Below are 22,114 nucleotides of genomic sequence, written 5' to 3'. Positions count from 1 at the left end.
GGAACTAAATCATAACACATGGACACACAGAGGGGAACAACACACACAGGAGCCTTTCAGAGGGTGAAGGATGTGAGGAGGGAAAAGACCAGGAGAAATAACTAATGGGTACTAGGCTTAGTACCTGGGAGGTGAAATAATCTGTATAACAAACTCCCATGACACAAGTTTACCTATTTAACAAACCTGCACTTGTACACTTGAACTTAAAATTAAAAAAAAAAAAAAAAAGTGTCTTGGTTATTCTTAGCCCTTTGTACTTTAGTATACACGTCAAATAATTGGGAAATTCTAAAGGAAAACAGAATGTTGGGATTTTAATTTTATACATTAATAATTCACATTTATACGATTTTAATATTTTTCATCCAAGAGCATGAAACTTTTGTATATTCAGAAATTATGTAAAATCTTTCAGTCCTGGGTGTGGCGGCTGATGCCTGCAATTCCAGCAGATTGGAAGGCTGAGGTGAGAGAACTGTTTGAGGCCAGAAGTCAGAGGCCAGCCTGGACAACATAGCAAGACCCAATCTCTACAAAAAATTTAAGAATGATCAGGGCTTGATGGCACACCTGTTTAGTCCTAGATAGTGAGGAGGCAGAGGTGGGAGGATCCTTTGACTCCAAGAGTTTGAGATTATAGTTAGCTATGATCACATCATGGCACTATAGCCTGGCAGACAGAGTGAGACACTGTTTATAAAAAATAAATTTAAAAAATATTTTAGGGGGGGCGGAGCAAGATGGCCGAATAGGAACAGCTCCACTCTCCAACTCCCAGCGCGAGTGACACAGAAGACCGGTGATTTCTGCATTTTCAACTGAGGTACTGGGGTCATCTCACTAGGGAGTGCCGGACAATCGGTGCTGGTCAGCTGCTGCAGCCTGACCAGCGAGAGCTGAAGCAGGGAGAGGCATCACCTCACCTGGAAGTGCAAGGGGGAAGGGAATCCGTTTTTCTAGGCAGGGGAACTGAGACACACAACACCTGGAAAATCAGGTAACTCCCACCCCAATACTGTGCTGTAAGCAGACAGGCACACCAGGAGAATATATCCCACACCTGGCCGGGAGGGTCCCACGCCCACGGAGCCTCCCTCACTGCTAACACAGCAGTCTGCAGCGATCTATCTGCAAGGCAGCAGCGAGGCTGGGGGAGGGGCGCCCGCCATTGCTGAGGCTTAAGTAGGTAAACAAAGCCACTGGGAAGCTCGAACTGGGTGGAGCTCACAGCAGCTCAAGGAAGCCTGCCTGTCTCTGTAGTCTCCACCTCTGGGGACAGCGCACAGCTGAAGACCAAAGGGAAGCAGCGGGGGCTGGTGCAGATGCGAACGACTCTGTCTGACAGCTTTGGGGAGAGCCGTGGATCTCCCAACGCGGAGGTTGAGATCTGAGAACGGACAGACTGCCTGCTTAGGTGGGTCCCTGACCCCTGAGTAGCCTAGCTGGGAGACATCCCCCACTAGGGGCAGTCTGACACCCCACACCTCACAGGATGGAGTACACCCCTGAGAGGAAACTTCCAAAGGAAGAATCAGACAGGTACACTCGCTGTTCAGCAATATTCTATCTTCGGCAACCTCTGCTGCTGATACCCAGGCAAACAGGGTCTGGAGTGGACCTCAAGCAATCTCCAACAGACCAACAGAGAGTCCTTCTGACTGTCAGAAGGAAAACTATCAAACAGGAAGGACACCTATACCAAAACCCCATCAGTACGTCACCATCATCAAAGACCAGAGACAGATAAAACCACAAAGATGGGGAAGAAGCAGGGCAGAAAAGCTGGAAATTCAAAACATAAGAGCGCATCTCCCCCTGCAAAGGAGCGCAGCCCATCGCCAGCAACGGATCGAAGCTGGTCAGAGAATGACTTTGACGAGATGAAAGAAGAAGGCTTTAGTCCATCAAACTTCTCAGAGCTAAAGGAGGAATTACGTACCCAGCGCAAAGAAACTAAAAATCTTGAAAAAAGAGTGGAAGAATTGACAGCTAGACTAATTAATGCAGAGAAGATCATAAACGAAATGACAGAGATGAAAACCATGACACGAGAAATACGTGACAAATGCACAAGCTTCAGTAACCGACTCGATCAACTGGAAGAAAGAGTATCAGCGATTGAGGATCAAATGAATGAAATGAAGCGAGAAGAGAAACCAAAAGAAAAAAGAAGAAAAAGAAATGAACAAAGCCTGCAAGAAGTATGGGATTACGTAAAAAGACCAAATCTACGTCTGATTGGGGTGCCTGAAAGTGAGGGGGAAAATGGAACCAAGTTGGAAAACACTCTTCAGGATATCATCCAGGAGAACTTCCCCAACCTAGTAGGGCAGGCCAACATTCAAATTCAGGAAATACAGAGAACGCCACAAAGATACTCCTCGAGAAGAGCAACTCCAAGACACATGATTGCCAGATTCACCAAAGTTGAAATGAAGGAAAAAATCTTAAGGGCAGCCAGAGAGAAAGGTCGGGTTACCCACAAAGGGAAGCCCATCAGACTAACAGCAGATCTCTCGGCAGAAACTCTACAAGCCAGAAGAGAGTGGGGGCCAATATTCAACGTTCTTAAAGAAAAGAATTTTAAACCCAGAATTTCATATCCAGCCAAACTAAGTTTCATAAGTGAAGGAGAAATAAAATCCTTTACAGATAAGCAAATGCTTAGAGATTTTGTCACCACCAGGCCTGCCTTACAAGAGACCCTGAAGGAAGCCCTAAACATGGAAAGGAACAACCGGTACCAGCCATTGCAAAAACATGCCAAAATGTAAAGACCATCGAGGCTAGGAAGAAACTACATCAACTAACGAGCAAAATAACCAGTTAATATCATAATGGCAGGATCAAGTTCACACATAACAATATTAACCCTAAATGTAAATGGACTAAATGCTCCAATTAAAAGACACAGACTGGCAAACTGGATAAAGAGTCAAGACCCATCAGTCTGCTGTATTCAGGAGACCCATCTCACATGCAGAGACATACATAGGCTCAAAATACAGGGATGGAGGAAGATCTACCAAGCAAATGGAGAGCAAAAAAAAGCAGGGTTTGCAATCCTAGTCTCTGATAAAACAGACTTTAAACCATCAAAGATGAAAAGAGACAAGGCCATTACATAATTGTAAAGGGATCAATTCAACAGGAAGAACTAAGTCTCCTAAATATATATGCACCCAATACAGGAGCACCCAGATTCATAAAGCAAGTCCTTAGAGACTTACAAAGAGACTTAGACTCCCATACAATAATAATGGGAGACTTCAACACTCCACTGTCAACATTAGACAGATCAACGAGACAGAAAGTTAACAAGGATATCCAGGAATTGAACTCATCTCTGCACCAAGCAGACCTAATAGACATCTATAGAACTCTCCACCCCAAATCAACAGAATATACATTCTTCTCAGCACCACATCGCACTTATTCCAATATTGACCACATAATTGGAAGTAAAGCACTCCTCAGCAAATGTACAAGAACAGAAATTATAACAAACTGTCCCTCAGACCACAGTGCAATCAAACTGGAACTCAGGACGAAGAAACTCAATCAAAACCGCTCAACTACATGGAAACTGAACAACCTGCTCCTGAATGACTACTGGGTACATAAGGAAATGAAGGCAGAAATAAAGATGTTCTTTGAAACCAATGAGAACAAAGATACAACATACCAGAATCTCTGGGACACATTTAAAGCAGTGTGTAGAGGGAAATTTATAGCACTAAATGCCCACAAGAGAAAGCAGGAAAAATCTAAAATTGACACTCTAACATCACAATTAAAAGAACTAGAGAGGCAAGAGCAAACACATTCAAAAGCTAGCAGAAGGCAAGAAATAACTAAGATCAGAGCCGAACTGAAGGAGATAGAGACACAAAAAACCCTCCAAAAAATCAATGAATCCAGGAGTTGGTTTTTTGAAAAGATCAACAAAATTGACAGACCGCTAGCAAGACTAATAAGGAAGAAAAGAGAGAAGAATCAAATAGACGCAATAAAAAATGATAAAGGGGATATCACCACCGACCCCACAGAAATACAAACAACCATCAGAGAATACTATAAACGCCTCTACGCAAATCAACTAGAAAATCTAGAAGAAATGGATAATTTCCTGGACACTTACACTCTCCCAAGACTAAACCAGGAAGAAGTTGAATCCCTGAATAGACCAATAGTAGGCTCTGAAATTGAGGCAACAATTAATAGCCTACCCACCAAAAACAGTCCAGGACCAGATGGATTCACAGCTGAATTCTACCAGAGGTACAAGGAGGAGCTGGTACCATTCCTTCTGAAACTATTCCAATCAATAGAAAAAGAGAGAATCCTCCCTAACTCATTTTATGAGGCCAACATCATCCTGATACCAAAGCCTGGCAGAGACACAACAAAAAAAGAGAATTTTAGACCAATATCCCTGATGAACATCGATGCAAAAATTCTCAATAAAATACTGGCAAACCGGATTCAGCAGCACATCAAAAAGCTTATCCACCATGATCAAGTGGGCTTCATCCCTGGGATGCAAGGCTGGTTCAACATTGGCAAATCAATAAACGTAATCCAGCATATAAACAGAACCAAAGACAAGAACCACATGATTATCTCAATAGATGCAGAAAAGGCTTTTGACAAAGTTCAACAGCCCTTCATGCTAAAAACGCTCAATAAATTCGGTATTGATGGAACGTACCTCAAAATAATAAGAGCTATTTATGACAAACCCACAGCTAATATCATACTGAATGGGCAAAAACTGGAAAAATTCCCTTTGAAAACTGGCACAAGACAGGGATGCCCTCTGTCAGCACTCCTATTCAACATAGTGTTGGAAGTTCTGGCTAGGGCAATCAGGCAAGAGAAAGAAATCAAGGGTATCCAGTTAGGAAAAGAAGAAGTCAAATTGTCCCTGTTTGCAGATGACATGATTGTATATTTAGAAAACCCCATCATCTCAGCCCAAAATCTCCTTAAGCTGATAAGCAACTTCAGCAAAGTCTCAGGATACAAAATTAATGTGCAAAAATCACAAGCATTCTTATACACCAGTAACAGACAAGCAGAGAGCCAAATCAGGAATGAACTTCCATTCACAATTGCTTCAAAGAGAATAAAATTCCTAGGAATCCAGCTTACAAGGGATGTAAAGGACCTCTTCAAGGAGAACTACAAACCACTGCTCAGTGAAATCAAAGAGGACACAAAGAAATGGAAGGACATACCATGCTCATGGATAGGAAGAATCAATATCGTGAAAATGGCCATACTGCCCAAGGTTATTTATAGATTCAATGCCATCCCCATCAAGCTACCAATGAGTTTCTTCACAGACTTGGAAAAAACTGCTTTAAAGTTCATATGGAACCAAAAAAGAGCCCGCATTGCCAAGACAATCCTAAGTCAAAAGGACAAAGCTGGAGGCGTCACGCTCCCTGACTTCAAACTATACTACAAGGCTACAGGAACCAAAACAGCATGGTACTGGTACCAAAACAGAGATATAGACCAATGGAACAGAACAGAGTCCTCAGAAATAATACCACACATCTACAGCCATCTGATCTTTGACAAACCTCAGAGAAACAAGAAATGGGGAAAGGATTCCCTATTTAATAAATGGTGCTGGGAAAATTGGCTAGCCATAAGTAGAAAGCTGAAACTGGATCCTTTCCTTACCCCTTATACGAAGATTAATTCAAGATGGATTAGAGACTTAAATGTTAGACCTAATACCATAAAAACCCTAGAAGAAAATCTAGGTAGTACCATTCAGGACATAGGCATGGGCAAGGACTTCATGTCTAAAACACCAAAGCAACGGCAGCAAAAACCAAAATTGACAAATGGGATCTCATTAAACTAACGAGCTTTTGCACAGCAAAAGAAACTACCATCAGAGTGAACAGGCAACCTACAGAATGGGAGAAAATTTTTGCAACCTACTCATCTGACAAAGGGCTAATATCCAGAATCTACAAAGAACTCAAACAAATATACAAGAAAAAAACAACCCCATCAAAAAGTGGGCAAAGGATATGAACAGACATTTCTCAAAAGAAGACATTCATACAGCCAACAGATACATGAAAAAATGCTCATCATCACTCGCCATCAGAGAAATGCAAATCAAAACCACAATGAGATACCATCTCACACCAATTAGAATGGCAATCATTAAGAAGTCAGGAAACAACAGGTGTTGGAGAGGATGTGGAGAAATAGGAACACTTTTACACTGTTGGTGGGATTGTAAACTAGTTCAACCATTATGGAAAACAGTATGGCAATTCCTCAAGGATCTAGAACTAGATGTACCATATGACCCAGCCATCCCACTACTGGGTATATACCCAAAGGATTATAAATTATTCTACTACAAAGACACATGCACACGTATGTTTATTGCGGCACTATTCACAATAGCAAAGACTTGGAATCAACCCAAATGTCCATCTGTGACAGACTGGATTAAGAAAATGTGGCACATATACACCATGGAATACTATGCAGCCATAAAAAAGGATGAGTTTGCATCCTTTGTAGGGACATGGATGCAGCTGGAAACCATCATTCTTAGCAAGCTATCACAAGAAGAGAAAACCAAACACCGCATGTTCTCACTCATAGGTGGGAACTGAACAATGAGATCACTTGGACTTGGGAAGGGGAACATCACACACTGGGGACTATCATGGGGAGGGGGGAGGAGGAAGGGATTGCATTGGGGAGTTATACATGATATAAATGATGAATTAATGGGTGCTGACGAATTGATGGGTGCAGCACACCAACATGGCATAAGTATACATATGTAACAAACCTGCACGTTATGCACATGTACCCTAGAACTTAAAGTATAATAAAAAAGAAAAAAAAGAAAAAAAATTTTAGTAAAATATTTTACATGTAAGTTTACATATGTTTAACTTATCACTAAGTACCTAGTTTTGTTTGCTGTTATTAACTATATTGATTTCAGTCTATTTTAATTGTAAATTCAAATCAAATTTTGCTAATATACAGAAAGATGGCTTTTTCATCTTCTTTTATAATATATTTAAACTTTTGTTATTTTATGTAAATTTAGAATGTTCACTGAAATCAAAAATTTAATAAAGTGATTGTATTAGTCAGGGTTCTCCAGAGAGATGGAAACAATGGGGGGTTGGGGGGAGGGGGAGAGAGAGAGAGAGAGAAAGAAAGAAAGAAAAGGGGATATATTAGGGGAATTGGCTTGCAGATTATGGAGGCTGAGAGGTCCCATGACAGGTTATCAGAGGGCTGGAAACCCTGGGAAGCTGGTAGCCTGGGGCTCATTCCAAGTCTGAAAACCTTGGAACCATGGATGATATAACTCTGAATCCCAGGCCAAAGGCCTGAGAACCATGTGGTGGTGGTGATATGGCATCAAAGTAATGGGGGACAGTGTGTGTGTCAGGAGAGAGAGAGAAAGGGAAAGAAAGAAAGAAAGAGAGATCAAGCACATACACCTTTCCTCTTCCTCTTGCCATTTGTGTTCTGTCTGGCCACCAGCTATTGGATGGTGCTGCCCACATTGGGGGCAGATTTTCAGTCTCACATGACAAGCTCCTCTCAATCCCCTTGGGAAAGAGTCTCACAGACATATCCAGAAATAATGCTTTACCAGCTATGTTGGTATTCATTAATCCATTCAAGTTGACACCTGGAAGTAACGATCACAGTTAATTATTGCAAGTCTGTCTTATATTTTTTCCTGCCTTAATACAAAACAATATTAAATATTTTTCTTCATCCTAAATCAGTTGTATAGTAGTATAAAACCATGTGATTCTATGGTAAATCTTTTTATTATAATTTTTACTTAATATATTTTAAAGCAAACTCTGCTTTGTAAAATTGTAATTACAATCTTGTGTGAGTCCAATTAGATTTCCTTTATTTTGAGTCGGATATTACATAAATAAACTCAAAAGGCGTATTTCTTTTAAGTAAAACTTTGTTTAATAAAAACAATTAATGTATTAATTAAAATGCATCTCAGTTTCTATGGTTACATACCCAAGGATAGAATAACTTGTCCTTGAAAGTAATTTTAAATGTCTGTAAATGTTTTTAAGAGCATAAAGATGTGAAAATATATAGATCAAATTGTTAATAATCATTACTCTAAGGGATTAATATTGTAAAGAGGTGTGAACTCAATGCAGATTATTTATACTTCTGAATTGTTTGGCTTGTTAAAATAAATAATTACTTAATTTAAAACATCAAATGAAGTGAAATAAACACATGTTAATAGACGAAAATAATTATAAGCCAAATCATTCCATGGAATATTATAGTGTACCATTACACATTCTGTGAGTGGTTGAAGTAAACTAAATGTACATTTCCTTTCAATTCTGAGATCATATAATTCTAAATAGAATGGCACTAATTTCTTTTTATTTGATGTATCTGTACCTGTATTTAATTACCACATCTAAAGTGAAGTTTGTTAATCTTGACTGGACAAAGTCTGGATTTTTACTGATACCTCTTTATGAGGTGTATAAGGCACAAGAAAGATCACATTAACAGTTACTGTCATAAGAATGCTGTGTTAGTCTATTTCTCCTAAAAGAACCATATATATATGTATGTGTGTGTATGCATATATATGTGTGTGTATATATATATATATATACACACACACACACACACACACACACATAGGGAGACAGAGAGAAAGAAAAAGAGAGTTACTGTTTACTGTAAGGTATTGATGGACCCATTGGGTCAGGTAATTATGGAGGCTAAGAAGTCCTATAATCTGCCTCTCACACAGTGTGAGACTAGGAAAGTAAGTGGTGTAGTCTGGCCTGAGAACCAGGGACACAGAGGGCAAGAGATAAGTGTTCCAGCTCACGCACTCAGGCGGAGTGAGGACAAATCCCACCTTCCTGTACCTTTTTGTTCCATTTAGGCCCTCAGTAGATTGGAGGATGTCCACCCACATTGGGGAGGGCTATCTGCTTTACTCGGTCCACCAATTCAAAATGCTAATCTTTTCCAGAAACATCCTCACAAACATACTCAGAATTAATGTTTCATCAGATATATGAGCATCTCATAGCCCAGTCAAGTTGGCACATAAAAGTAGCCATCACAGATGTCATCTAATTTCTCAGGTGGGAACCCTAAGAGCAGAAAGTCCAGAAAAAAAGTCACTCAAGAGCTAAACATCAGATTCTATATGACAAGAATTGTACATCCACCCTTAAGAATACATAAATAAGTAAAAGCTGACAACATTTAAGTGAATTACAGCTAAGTGACAATTTTTAATAAAACACCTGAAGATTGAATATACATTTTAAAATTTTACCATGACTTTCAACATGTTTTACATAAAACTGGAAGTATAGTCAATTATTACGATTATTTATTCTCTCATGGATCAAACAATTTTGAGTATTTAATTATACAGATGTAAGGAGAGCAAAGAGAAAAATGTGTCCTCTACTTGAGGACTTTTTATAAATACATTGTCTGATTAATTTTGTTGTATGATTTTCTTCACTGGAATTGTTCAACAATATTTTTTTCTCATTTGAAAACATCTCAAAATATACCTATTGTCTTCAAATAATATACTTCTACTATCCTCCATGTAGTTGCTTCAAGCCAAAACCATACTTTATAATCTCATCTATCCTTTTGGCTTTGAGATTGACATTAGTGTTTATTTTAAATGGATGTGCTTATCAATATGTTTGGATATGAATGTAAAAGGGGAATAGATATTTTTTAAAAATACACATTTAGTGGACGATTTGGATATCTGGGACTTAAAATTCTGTGTGTGTTTTTCAGGGATTACCAAATCAGCACTTTTGTGTAAATTGCCTGATCTCTGAGATTTGTTTTATGTTTAAAATAGGGTATTAACAATACATCAAAGAGTTTTGGTGAGAATACATTGACATATTAAAATGCTTTGTTCACTTTAAAGAGGAATAAAATCTTAGTTAAGCCATGGAAGGACTTTTAATGTCCTTATATCCAAAATACATCAGAGGTAGGATTCTTACCAGTATTCTTTACAGTGTTCACAAGACAGTGTTTCCCACTAAATTAATATTTTCTAAAGATATAACCATATAACCTTTGCAATAAAAACAATTTTTTCAAGACAAATTTAAACAAAAATGTCAAATATTTATGGAGCATTTTCTATACACTGAGCACTATTCTAAGAAGGCTGTGGAGAGGCAATGAATGAAGTTTCTGCCTTCACAGAGCTTACACATTTTATATCAAAGTAATTACTCCAAAACATCAAAATTCTGAACCAATCATAGAATATGGCAGAAAATTTGCAATGTAAACACAGTTGAATATATCATGCAGTTCATAATTAGGGCCAAATGTAGGTATGAAAACAGGTCCTCTTGGGAAAACAGAAACTAATGCTCTTTGCACAGAAATAAAAGTGTAACACAAGCAAACATGCTTTAATAGTGATATGCATTCTGAGGGAGATACAGTTGAAGTCTGAGCTGGTTTCCCAAAGGGATCACTTTTTGGGAGGCAAAATGAAAAGAGTTTGGAACACTATACATCAAAGGCCACCCAAAGTTTCTTGCCTATTTATCTCTAATAAGACTTGCATGCTCATATAGTAATACTCTTCAACAAATTAACTTGAGAACAGCACGAATCAGACTGTATGCATTTTATATTATAAAATATACTATGCTTATTCTAACAATAATATAAAGAAAATCCAATACATCACTCCAAGAAGAGGCCAAAGCAGAAAAGATATACAACTAATTTCAGAGATACAAAATTACATATGATAAATCAAACTCCACTTCTAGTTTATAAAAGAGAAAACATATATTAATGAAATAATCCTTTAATATGAATGTAAGCATATTTCTATTGTTGCATAATTAAGTGTAATGCTGAATATTTACTATAAATATTCAGGGCAGTGAATCCTTTTTAATCATGAAGCACTAGAACCATTCTCATAAAAGTCAGAAACAAAGAGAGGCACTATCCTTATTTAACATTGTTCTAGAGGTCCTAGCCACCTCTATTATATGAGAAAGAAATATAAGGAACACGCTGAACAACAAGGCAACAAGATTAAAATCATTATTTGCAGATGATTAGGATACATTTTTGGCAGTCCCTAGCCTAGAAAAGGACCTTGAGCTATTAGAAAACATAAAATAGGTCAATAATGTTGCTGGTCACAAAATTGGTGTATAAAAATAAATAGATTTCCAATATAGAAAACAAGCTGCCATTGCACACACATTCTCCATGTGCACGTATTACTGTCTTATATTGGGCAGAGAGTTTTCAAATAGGGTTTGTTTTTCCTGGCCTCAATTCATGACATATTATTACATATGTTCTATCCAAGACTCCCTTTTTGTTTGTTTTCTAAATTCCCTTTTATCCCTGTATTCACCTCTCATTCACTTAACATACCACCTAATAACCATTCTAATCTGTTTAATGTGTCTTTGCAAAATGCTATGGTTATAATAATGGTTGTACATAATTCTTTAATGTTCATATACATCTTTTACTTGGCCACTTATTAGCAACAGTGATCACTTGAAAAATTAATAAGTTTTTAATAAAGAAAAAATCTTATTATTCTGACTTCCCAGGTATGAGCTGTGTTTTGATTGCCTGTTGTTCACCTTGTTGGTGTGGAAGGGATACACATCTTGAATAATCCAAGGTGGCCAGAAACATGACATCTAACAATGGACAGATGAGTCCACAGCAATTTATTAGTCACATATACTGACATCCCACAGGAGGACATCACAGGCCATGGATGTGTAATTGCCACATCACAGGACCTCATGGAGGTTGTGCTGAAGAGAGGAGTGAACCAATAGGGCTGTAGGAGGCAGGCCCTGCAGTAACAAGGGGGTGAAGTGCTACCAGATTTTTGTGGGTGGATATGATTGGCTTATTTTAATAATTCTGCAAGCTTCCAGGGAAGTGAACACCATTAGACTGAGGACCCAGTGGATCACATGCAGTTGTATAGCTGATGGGGAACTAGCCAGGAAAAGACCCTTTCCCACTGGGTGGGAAGTATTTCTGGCCAGGGCAAGGGAACTCGTGGTTGTGGCCCTGGGGCCCTGTGAAGCTCCAAGATGTCAAGGCAGCACATGGTATGTTAAGCTTTACAAGACAGCTTAAAAATCTGACACTATTTCTTGTGTCAAGGTTTCCCAGAAACACCATTGAAGTGTTTTTTTTTTTTTTTTCTCTCCTAATTGGCATTTGAACAACATCCTGTTAGTACCAGAAGTAAAACGAGCCTCCTTCCTGTTTCATTGCATTTATTCCAATATAACACAGGTCTGCCCTGGAATTTTTATTTTTCAAATACACAAACCATTCACATATGCTGATTTTCTTGTTAAATCTCATGCAGTCTTATTATTTTCAAGAGAAGAGAAGGGGCTAGTAAAAGGATGTGATTTCGTATCGCTTCAACTAGAATGGGCTGAGAAAGTTTAAGTGTTGTTATCACACGTAATAACCTTCTCTTTCCATCCTTAAAAAATAATTCATATCCTTGAGAAGCAGACTGATTGACAGATAATACAGGGCCAAAGACATCGTATGACAATGGAAACATTGTCATACGATGTTTCATTCTGAGGAGGAAAACCAGATCCACTTACAGAAATGATAATGACTGAAATGCAGAGAGAGGCACCTCATTCAGAAGATTTAATGGAGAAGAAAAATAGGTGCCTTCATGTGCAGTGTACAGAAAGATGTGCATAGATTGCTCTTATTAGAGTGAAATAGGCCATGTCATATGACAAGCAAGAATTATCTTGGGGAACAAGACAGGTCATCTCTGGACAGCAGCCCTGGTGTTTAGCACATGAGGGAGGGAGAGCAGAGTGGGTGGCAGAGATTGTGCTGGGATCACTCTGGGGTAGCAGAGAGAAGGGGTATCATAGAAAACGTCATATATAGGCAAACCTTGATCATTGCACTTCCTCAGTACAAAGAGACACTACTTTATCTTTGTCATCTAGCTAAGTATTTTGTAACATAACATTCATGAGGCTTCTGTAACTCTGTGCCAGGAAACTTGTGGTTTCTCATTAGTGTCATCTTCTCTACCAAGTCATCTAAGAGGGGGTGCTCCCGGTTCCAGGAAAATGAGCTGTCTGATTCCTGAACACCTTCCCTCTGGGTTTTCCAGTATGGACATGCAAAGACAAGGTTTTAAGCAGGTCCATCAATGTAAATAGAAGCAATATCTACTTCACAGTGTTTTATCCACACTATTTGTTTATTCTTAATTGTATTTGTCCATTGACTGTTACATCTGCCTATAAGTCTTTCCTTATTTATCTAATACATAAAAATGCTTTATGAATCATGAGGCATTACACATGGTTTTAACATATTTCTTTAAATTGGAGTAACTGTATAGAGGAGATGATGATGGCAGAAATAAAATGATCCAATATTTAATGAATAACTGAGTATGCCTCACCCTCTAATGGATGTTTTATTAATCAGAAATACTGAGTTCAAACACCACCTTTGCTACATACTAGTTGCAGGACCATTGCCAATTTTATTTTTACCATTTCTAAAAATCAGCTTCCTCATTGGTGAATGTCTGTTGTAGGACTGAAATTAGAATTGGACAAGGAAAAAATAAACTGATCTGTCTGATCATCCAACTCAGCATTTCATACGATGGATGATCCATGCTCATGAAAACAAGAAAAGAAAAGATCAAATAGTTATTTATTATAATGCATGACTAGGTATTCAACCTAAGTATTTCTGTTAGAAATATTTTCTAAATGATGAATATAGGAAAGGCTAGAACAGAAAGTAGTACAGAATACAAAATTGCTGGGTTTTCTTAAGCTGTATTTTAGTAAAGGGAAATGTGAATTTATTTAGAAATATGTAAAACTCAGTTAAGAGCAAAGTCTAACAGGCATTACTGGTGATCAGGTAGAATCTTATATAAATGTAGGTCTAGTATTTGGAAACACATCAGAAGACATGCATGGTGGAAAAAACAAGCCAGTCTCCACCTTTGGCAACTTTGGTGAAAAAATGAATGGAATAATCATGGTGTCTGGGATGGAGGGATGGCCCTTACATGTATCAGTAGGGACCTTGCATCAGTTCCTTGCATGGGCTATCAATAGCATGGACTGATGCCAAATCCTAATATTGGCACCATCAATTGAGGAGACCAGTGAATCAGTTTTTGGTAAGTTGGAAGATATGAGTTTGCTTTCCCTGCTGACAGCATTTTGGCAAGCAACAGCATGGAAGAATCAGGGAATATCTCGATTATCAGCATGGGATGTCACAGATATTATACTGGACCAGGGAACCTGTTTCTAATGAAAGATGTATGATAATGAAGATATGAAGATGGGAGTCACTGCCTAGAGACAAATACTACCACATACTCAATCAACCAGAAGTTGCCAATCTAGTGAAACACTGAATTGCCTCTTAAAGACACAGCCACGATGCTCATTAGGGAATAATTCTCTGAGAGTTTGGGTGACTAGTTTCAAAACTGGAGGGTATATTTTGTAATGACCACCATTACGCAGTGGTATACTTTCAATAGGTAAATTACATATATCCAAGAACCAAGTAGCAATGACTTCACTTACCATCACTTCCAGTTTTTCTCTTGGAGAAATTTGTATTCCCATCTCATACTACTATATAGTTGTTTGGCATCCTCATGCCAGGAGACCAACAATCAAAGAAAGGGGTGGCTACACTTCCAGGGATAATTGACTGTAGCGGGAGAAGATAAGGCTGCTTTTCCATAATGAACCAGAGGAGATAACACATAGAACTAGGACTATTTCCTGGGCCTCCTTTGGTGCTTCCAAGTTCTGTGACAACTATAAATGAGAAAAGGCATCACGCTTAGCCTGAAAAGCACGCGAAACCCAAGGTTCAGCAGATGATGAATTTAACTTGCAGCCTTGGGAATTAACTAAAAATGAACTAATGTAGCTTGTTCTACTAACTCTCTTATACACTGTTTCTGAAGGAAAACTTGACTGGTTCTTTGAAGAAGGCAATAATATCACAGGGTGAACTTCATGTAGAGTGTCAGTAGAAACGATCAGGGCATGGAGGTTTAGCAAAGCAGAAACAGTTGATTCTCTGTCTATATCTTTCGGATTTTAGATGCCAAATTCTAACAGTAAGGATTTGCTTCTTTTTTTGCGTAAGGGTTTTCTCAGAAGCCAACAAATGTTGCTCTGCCTACATACAGGGCAGACTTGACGTGCCAAGAAATTAACACTCCAGGCAGCAGCACTCAAGCAATGGCCTACAGGAGCTGATATACAAATACCAGCTTTTTCATCCTGAGACTGGAATAACTCCAAGGAATGTTTTTAACACTATTTACCAGAGTTTCCCCATGAAGTTTTGCTTCAGTCACCCTCCGTGGTAATCAGCTTGATTACACACTCCTTATTTGTTGCCTTTCATTGCCTATCTAACTTTCCAATCCCTGAACAAATTTTCTTGGGATCATCTTCCAAGTAAAATACTTGGATTCAAATTCTCATTTCAGGATCTTCTGTGGGAACCCAAACCTGTTTGGTCGGGAGTAGGAAAACTGAGTCTTACTTAGGAAATGTTAAGTTCAAGTGTGCCAATATGTGTAGGTAGATATCAGTTAGTCCATGCTTTATCTGAAATAACAGAATATCTGAGGAAGACTTAATCAAATAGGGAGGGTTCTGTTGTTGTTGTTATTTGTTTTTTTCTGTCACACAAAAATCAGAGTAGTCAATTTCAGGAGGTCCATAGTTAAGAGGAGATGTTGCTGTGGTTGAGAGGTGGCCCCACAGTGTTAGGATTTTGGGTAAATATGTCACATGATTCTCTTGGCCTTCTTCTCCCTGTACAAGATGGCTGCTGTAGTACAAGTATGAGACACCCCTTTTCAGAAAGAGGAAATTGAAGTGGAGGTTTTCTTTTCATTTATTTCTTTTCATTTATTTTTATTTTACAAACCTTTCCTAGAGATTCCTCAGGTAGATTCCCTTTAGTTTCTCAATGGCAGAAACAATTTCCATGCATCAACATAAAAGAATTGACTCAACTTTCATGCTATCAGTGAGTGTTTGTCTGTACCAGAACAAAACTGTGACACAGGGAAGAAAAAGGTAGCTTTGGAGTAGGCAACAAACAATTTCTGCCCCAATAGGAAATGGAGTTGACAAGTTAGGAATTAGATTTATGTTTGAAGATCAAAGGAGTAATAAGAGAAAAAAATGCAGAATTATAGTCAAGAGCATATAGATATCACTTAAAATAGTAAGATGAGATCACTTAAGGGGTGAATGACACTAAGAAGAATGGGGAGGCCAAAGGCTGAACCTAGCTCCACTGCCATATTTAGAGGTAGAAGAGGAGGAAGATAAATAGCAGTAGAGAGCAAATCAAGGGTGGAATGTTCTAGAAGCCCAGTGAAGAAAGTCTTTAAAGAGGAAGGAAGTGATCTCAAATGCAGCTCATAGGTAGAGTAAAGTAAGAACATCATTATGTTTAGTGATCTGGGGTTCATTGGTGACCAAAGTAAGACCATTTCAGAGGAATAATAGAGGTTAAATTATTACAGGAATGTGTTAAAGAAAGAAAGGAATGGAAGTGAAGACCATGAAAAAACTCTGAGGATATCAGAGAACTGGGGTAAAGAATATCAGAGAACTGGGGTAGTAACTGGAAAGGGACATGAGGCTTAAGTAGGATGCTGTCTTTATTGATCATGTAGGAGAGGAAGAAGATTTGTAGATTTCTCTTCAGATGTACTCAGTTGCTTGGGTAAAAGCATGAAGTTGGTGGAAAGTTATATTTACCTCAATGTAATTATAGTTTGTGTGCTTTTTTGACTCAGTTTTAAATTTTTTGATGTTTTATTAATTTTTAGTTGATACATAATTGTACATATTTATGGAATAAAGAGTGGTATTTTGATACGTGTATATAATGTGTAATGATGAAATCAGGGTAATTAGCATATTTGTTGCCTCATACATTTTTTGTGCTGGGAACATCTCAAATTCTTCTAGCTTTTTGAAAATGTACAATATATTTTGTTAACTATATTCACTCTATATTGCTACAGAACACTAGAACTTATTCCTCCTATCTATAATGTTCTATCTGTTAACCAATCTCTTCCTATCTTGCCTTCCCCCATTCCCTTCTCAGCCTCTAATAACAATTCGGCTTTCTACTTCCATGAGATCAACTATTTTAGGTCTCACATATGAGTGAGAACATGCATTATTTATCTTCCTGAACCTAACCTATTTTACTTAATATAATGTCCTACAGGCTTATCCATATTGCTGTGAATGACAAGATTTTATTCTTTTTGTGTGTGACTGAATAGTACCCTATTGTGTGTGTGCGTGTACACACATATCACCTTTATTTATTCATTGATAGACACAGGTTGATTTTGTTTTGGCTGTTGTGAATAGTGTTGCAATAAACATGGGAGTACAAATATTTCCTCAATATACTGATTTCCTTCCTTTGGATAAATGCTCAGCAGTAGAATTGATGGATGACATGGTAGTTCTATTTTTGGCTTTTTGAGAAACCTACATACTGTCTTCTGTAATGGCCATACAAATTTACACTCCTGCCAAAATTATATGAGCTACCTTTTCTCCACATCCTTGCCAGCAACTTGTTATTTTTCATCTTTTTGCTAATAACCATTCTAACTGCGGTGAGATGATATCTTATAGTGGTTTTGATTTGCATTTCCCTGGTAGCTAGTGATGCTAAACATTTAAAAAATATATCTGCTGGCCATCTTTAATTCTTTTTTAAAGAAATGTCTATTTATAGCCTTTGCCCAGTTTTTACCCAAATTGTATTTTTGCTGTTGAGTTGTTTAATTTATTGCATGTTCGGATATTAGTCTTTTGTCAAATGACTGGTTTGCAAAGATTTTCTCCTATTCTAAAGGTTGTCTGGTCACTGTTGATTTTTTTTTTCCTACACATGAGCTTATTAGCTTGATATAGTCCCACCTGTTTATTTTGTTTTTGTTGCCTGTGCTTTTGAAGTCTTACTCAGAAAATCTGCCTACAGCAATGCCCTGAAGGGTTTTCCCTATGTTTTATAGTTTTGGGTCTTACATTTAAGAATTTAATCAATTTTAAGTTGACTTTTTTATATGGTAAGAGATATGTTGATCCAGTTTTGAGGCCCTGGCTAGAGGCCTGCCAGTTTTCTTAGTGGGCTCCTAAATCCATGACCTACAACCACTTTTCTTATTGGTCTTGCACTCCAGGCCACTATACACCTGCCCTAGTCACTCCGGGACAGGGTACTGGACACCTAGGGACAACCCCTATGTCCCAGAGTTCACTAAGATTATTCAAATTAACCCATGAAGAACCTGCAAAACCTAGCCAATTACACCCCACTTGCCATACATAAGTGGCTCATTACAGTTTCAGCTTGCTGTTTCCCTCCTGCGCAACTCTGCCTGACATATTTCTCTGACTTGGAGCTGAAGGTAACAAGAAATTCTACCTTTCATACATCTGAGTGTGACTGTATTGTGTCCCACCATCAAAATACCTTTAAATCTTATAAAATAATAGGTTAGTAGATTGGAAAGTACATTAGTTGAAGACAAAGAGAGAGGCAAGTTGGCTGATTGTGCAATTAAAGCAACAAGGCTGATTGTGCAATTAAAGCAACAATTGTGTTTGACTATGAACACTAAGCTGAAGAAGAAGGAAAGTGAAGGTGTATTGCAAGTAACCATGAATAGGGGGTACAAATAGTCAAAACATTTTGCACTGCAGTTGGTGCAGTTATCTGTACTGACTGTGGAGCTGGTTACCTGAGCTAAAGTAACACAAATAGTTGTTAGGAGACAGAAAGTAAAAGAAATGAAAATCCAAGGTATTGATGATCTACATAGATGTTGAATTTACCAAAAACAATGAAGAGACTAATAGAGGAGAGAAAGATCTTGAATCTGGGGCTAGAATTATCATAGTATAAAGAGAAACTAAGAAATCAGTAGGTAGTAAAGACGGGCAGGGGCAAGTGTATTTCAGAATATTCAGGTTTTTGAGTGAGAGACAAGATGTGATGGGAAATAGATGAAACCAGGCCTGCCTTTGCACTGTGTGGAATATGATATTTGAGAGAAAAAATTGCACGCTGTGTGAAGGGCTAGAGGGAAATTACAATTCATATTTATTAGGAGAAAACCCTGCACTCAGTTTCAGTTAACGAACACATTTCCTTAAAAATTTTGGTAGGAATGCTACAAAAGCATTATAGTAGTTTTATTATTCTAACAACTTCAGTCACCACTGAGACAACAAAAAATTATTATTTGCTGCTATGTTGACTACATAAAATTACAAGTTTAACATGACAGTACATTCCTGTTCCTTTTTAAAAAGATATTTTCTTTCTTTTTCATAAAAATTATAATTTATATCAAATTATAATTTATATCAAAATTATTTATAGCTAAGTATTCATGGATCTAGTGTATCTATATTTAAGAGCATGCCTTCTTGCTTTTTATAAATACCCTTTGTCTAATAAAGTTCTGTGTAATTAAGCATTAAGTTTCCTACATTGTGACTCTACCTCAGAACTGGTTATGTGTGGCTAATGATCTTTTAATGGTCTTATTGGTTCTTCCTCTGGATGAAGCACAACTTGGACACTAAGCAGGCTCTCTAGTTGTTCATAAACCATGATATTCTTTACAATAATCGTTGCCCAAATATGTTCTGTTTTCCATACAAGACTTGTTACACAATATTCATTTTCAACATTCTCATGGGTGTATCAAAGTTTACAGTCTGTGACAGAAATTGCCTGGCCAGAAGAGCTATACCCCTGCCTTTTCTTTCCTTCTGAGGATAAAATGGAAGAATTCTAGTGAATACACCTTTATTTTACAAATATCAGAATGCATTTAATATATTTAATACAAATAAAGTAATTCACATTCTCTTATGGGTGTATCAAAGTTTATAGTCTGTGACAGAAATTGCCTGGCCAGAAGAGCTATACCCCTGCCTTTTCTTTCCTTCTGAGGATAAAATGTAAGGATTCTAGTGAATACACCTTTACTTTATAAATATCAGAATGTATTTAATATATTTAATACAAATAAAGTAATTCACCTATGTTCTCTATTAAAACTCTATTAGTATAAAAATATTTGTTTCACAAATTCCATTGTGTCAGGATATCATGGTTAAGCATTATCTCTTTAGAAAATTCATCTATGTATTATTTGCTTAGAGAATTGGGAACTGGTAACTCTTACTGTAAGTCTGCATGGAAAAGGAATCATCTGTCCTTTTCTGCTTTCTTAGGCAGGACACGTGCTGGGGAATCTAATGTAGTTTCAAGGGTGGACAGCAGATGTGTAAGCTGCAGGGACAAAGCAAGGGATACAATGATTGAAGTCTTCTTGAACTTCTAAAGGATAGAGATCAAATCTTTTTGTTTTTATTCTTCCTAAATCTACTGCTTCCAGCACAATACTTGTAACAGTGAACATTCAACCCATATTTAAAACCATAAACAAAATCTTGGTAAACAATAAACAGGAAGGGCCAGGATAAAGATCAAGATTTCTTATTGAGTAGGAAGGTGATAAAAATAGCAAATCTAAATATCATTGTCATGGCTAATGGACAACATTTTCCAGAAAAGTAGAGTGTCAGTTATGATTAATCTATTCCCTGATAGAGTCCATGTCAAGGATAAGTCAGGGTGCTATCCTAGAAAGCAGGAGATAAAGAACCATATAGGACATTCGGTGATCATGGAAGGGCACTTTGGGGCATTGCACTTGGACAACAAATTCAAAATTTGCATTATGTATGTAATGACTCTTCAAGGAGGACTTGTAAACTTCAGTGCACAGCTTATCTTTGTCTTTCTAAGACTTTCTCCTAAAAGTCTTATTTTTTTTTTTTTTTTAAATAATCCTAAAAGATGGTCCAATAGTGATGAAAGAGTTCTGACATTTTGCTTGTCAGGGGGCAGAAGATGTATTAGATAATAAATATTTTGACTTTAAGATTTGGGATATGAGGATAGATGATTTGAACTCTTATCGTTCTACTTATATTACTTTACTTTAAATGCAGAAAGTCAAATTTTCCTTCCTCTATCCTGAGACTATCCTGAGTGGCTGAATAAATTGTATTGTTAAATATTATCAGTGTTAATTGCAAAAAAGAAAAATCTTCTTTACAGACAGAGAACATAGCAGCTCAGACACTCCAGTGATGCTTGAACAACAAAAAATAGGAACTGCATTTTCTTTTTTGGGGGGAAGGTATTAGTGTGGACAATTAAATGCTTGTGCCTGGGTCTGGTACTCTGAACAATCTTCTCTGAAATGTCTATGACCTTCCCCTGAGAGTGTCTTTGCCTTCCTAAGGTAAATTTGAAAAAAAAAAAAAAATCTGATTTTTTAAATAGCAAACTCCTAGTATTTACAGAAATCTTTTGTGAAACCCTAGAACTAGACAAAGTCAAGAAAATTGGTTCCCTATTCTTATGAGAGTAGGGAAAGGACAGAGAAGGAGAACCCTAAATTCTTCTTTTCTCCTAAAAGTCTTTTTTTTTTTTTTTTTTTTTTTAAATAATCCTAAAAGATGGTCCAATAGTGATGAAAGAGTTCTGACATTTTGCTTGTCAGGGGGCAGAAGATGTATTAGATAATTGATCCTAACTTTATAGCTATGTGATTATTTATTGATTTAACAGTTTTGCAAATATAAAATCTGTCATGTAGAATTCAGGACTCAAAAAGGTAAACACCTGGGCCATAATAAATATGAACTGGGCTATATATTCATATATATCCTTTGGGGGTCATACCTCTAGTAATATGAAAGAGAGAGGGCAACTGACTTCAGAATACTATGACATTGTTGAGTATTTACATGTACAACTCAGTAATGTCCACAATAACCTGATATTTTTGTTTGTCTTTTTGCCAGTGATAAAAGTTTTACTATTTGCC

This window comes from Rhinopithecus roxellana, chromosome 16, assembly GCF_007565055.1.
Source record: "Rhinopithecus roxellana isolate Shanxi Qingling chromosome 16, ASM756505v1, whole genome shotgun sequence".
Taxonomy (NCBI): Eukaryota; Metazoa; Chordata; class Mammalia; order Primates; family Cercopithecidae; genus Rhinopithecus; species Rhinopithecus roxellana.
The sequence above is the reverse complement of the archived record's forward strand: the minus strand, read 5'-3'. Positions refer to the sequence as shown.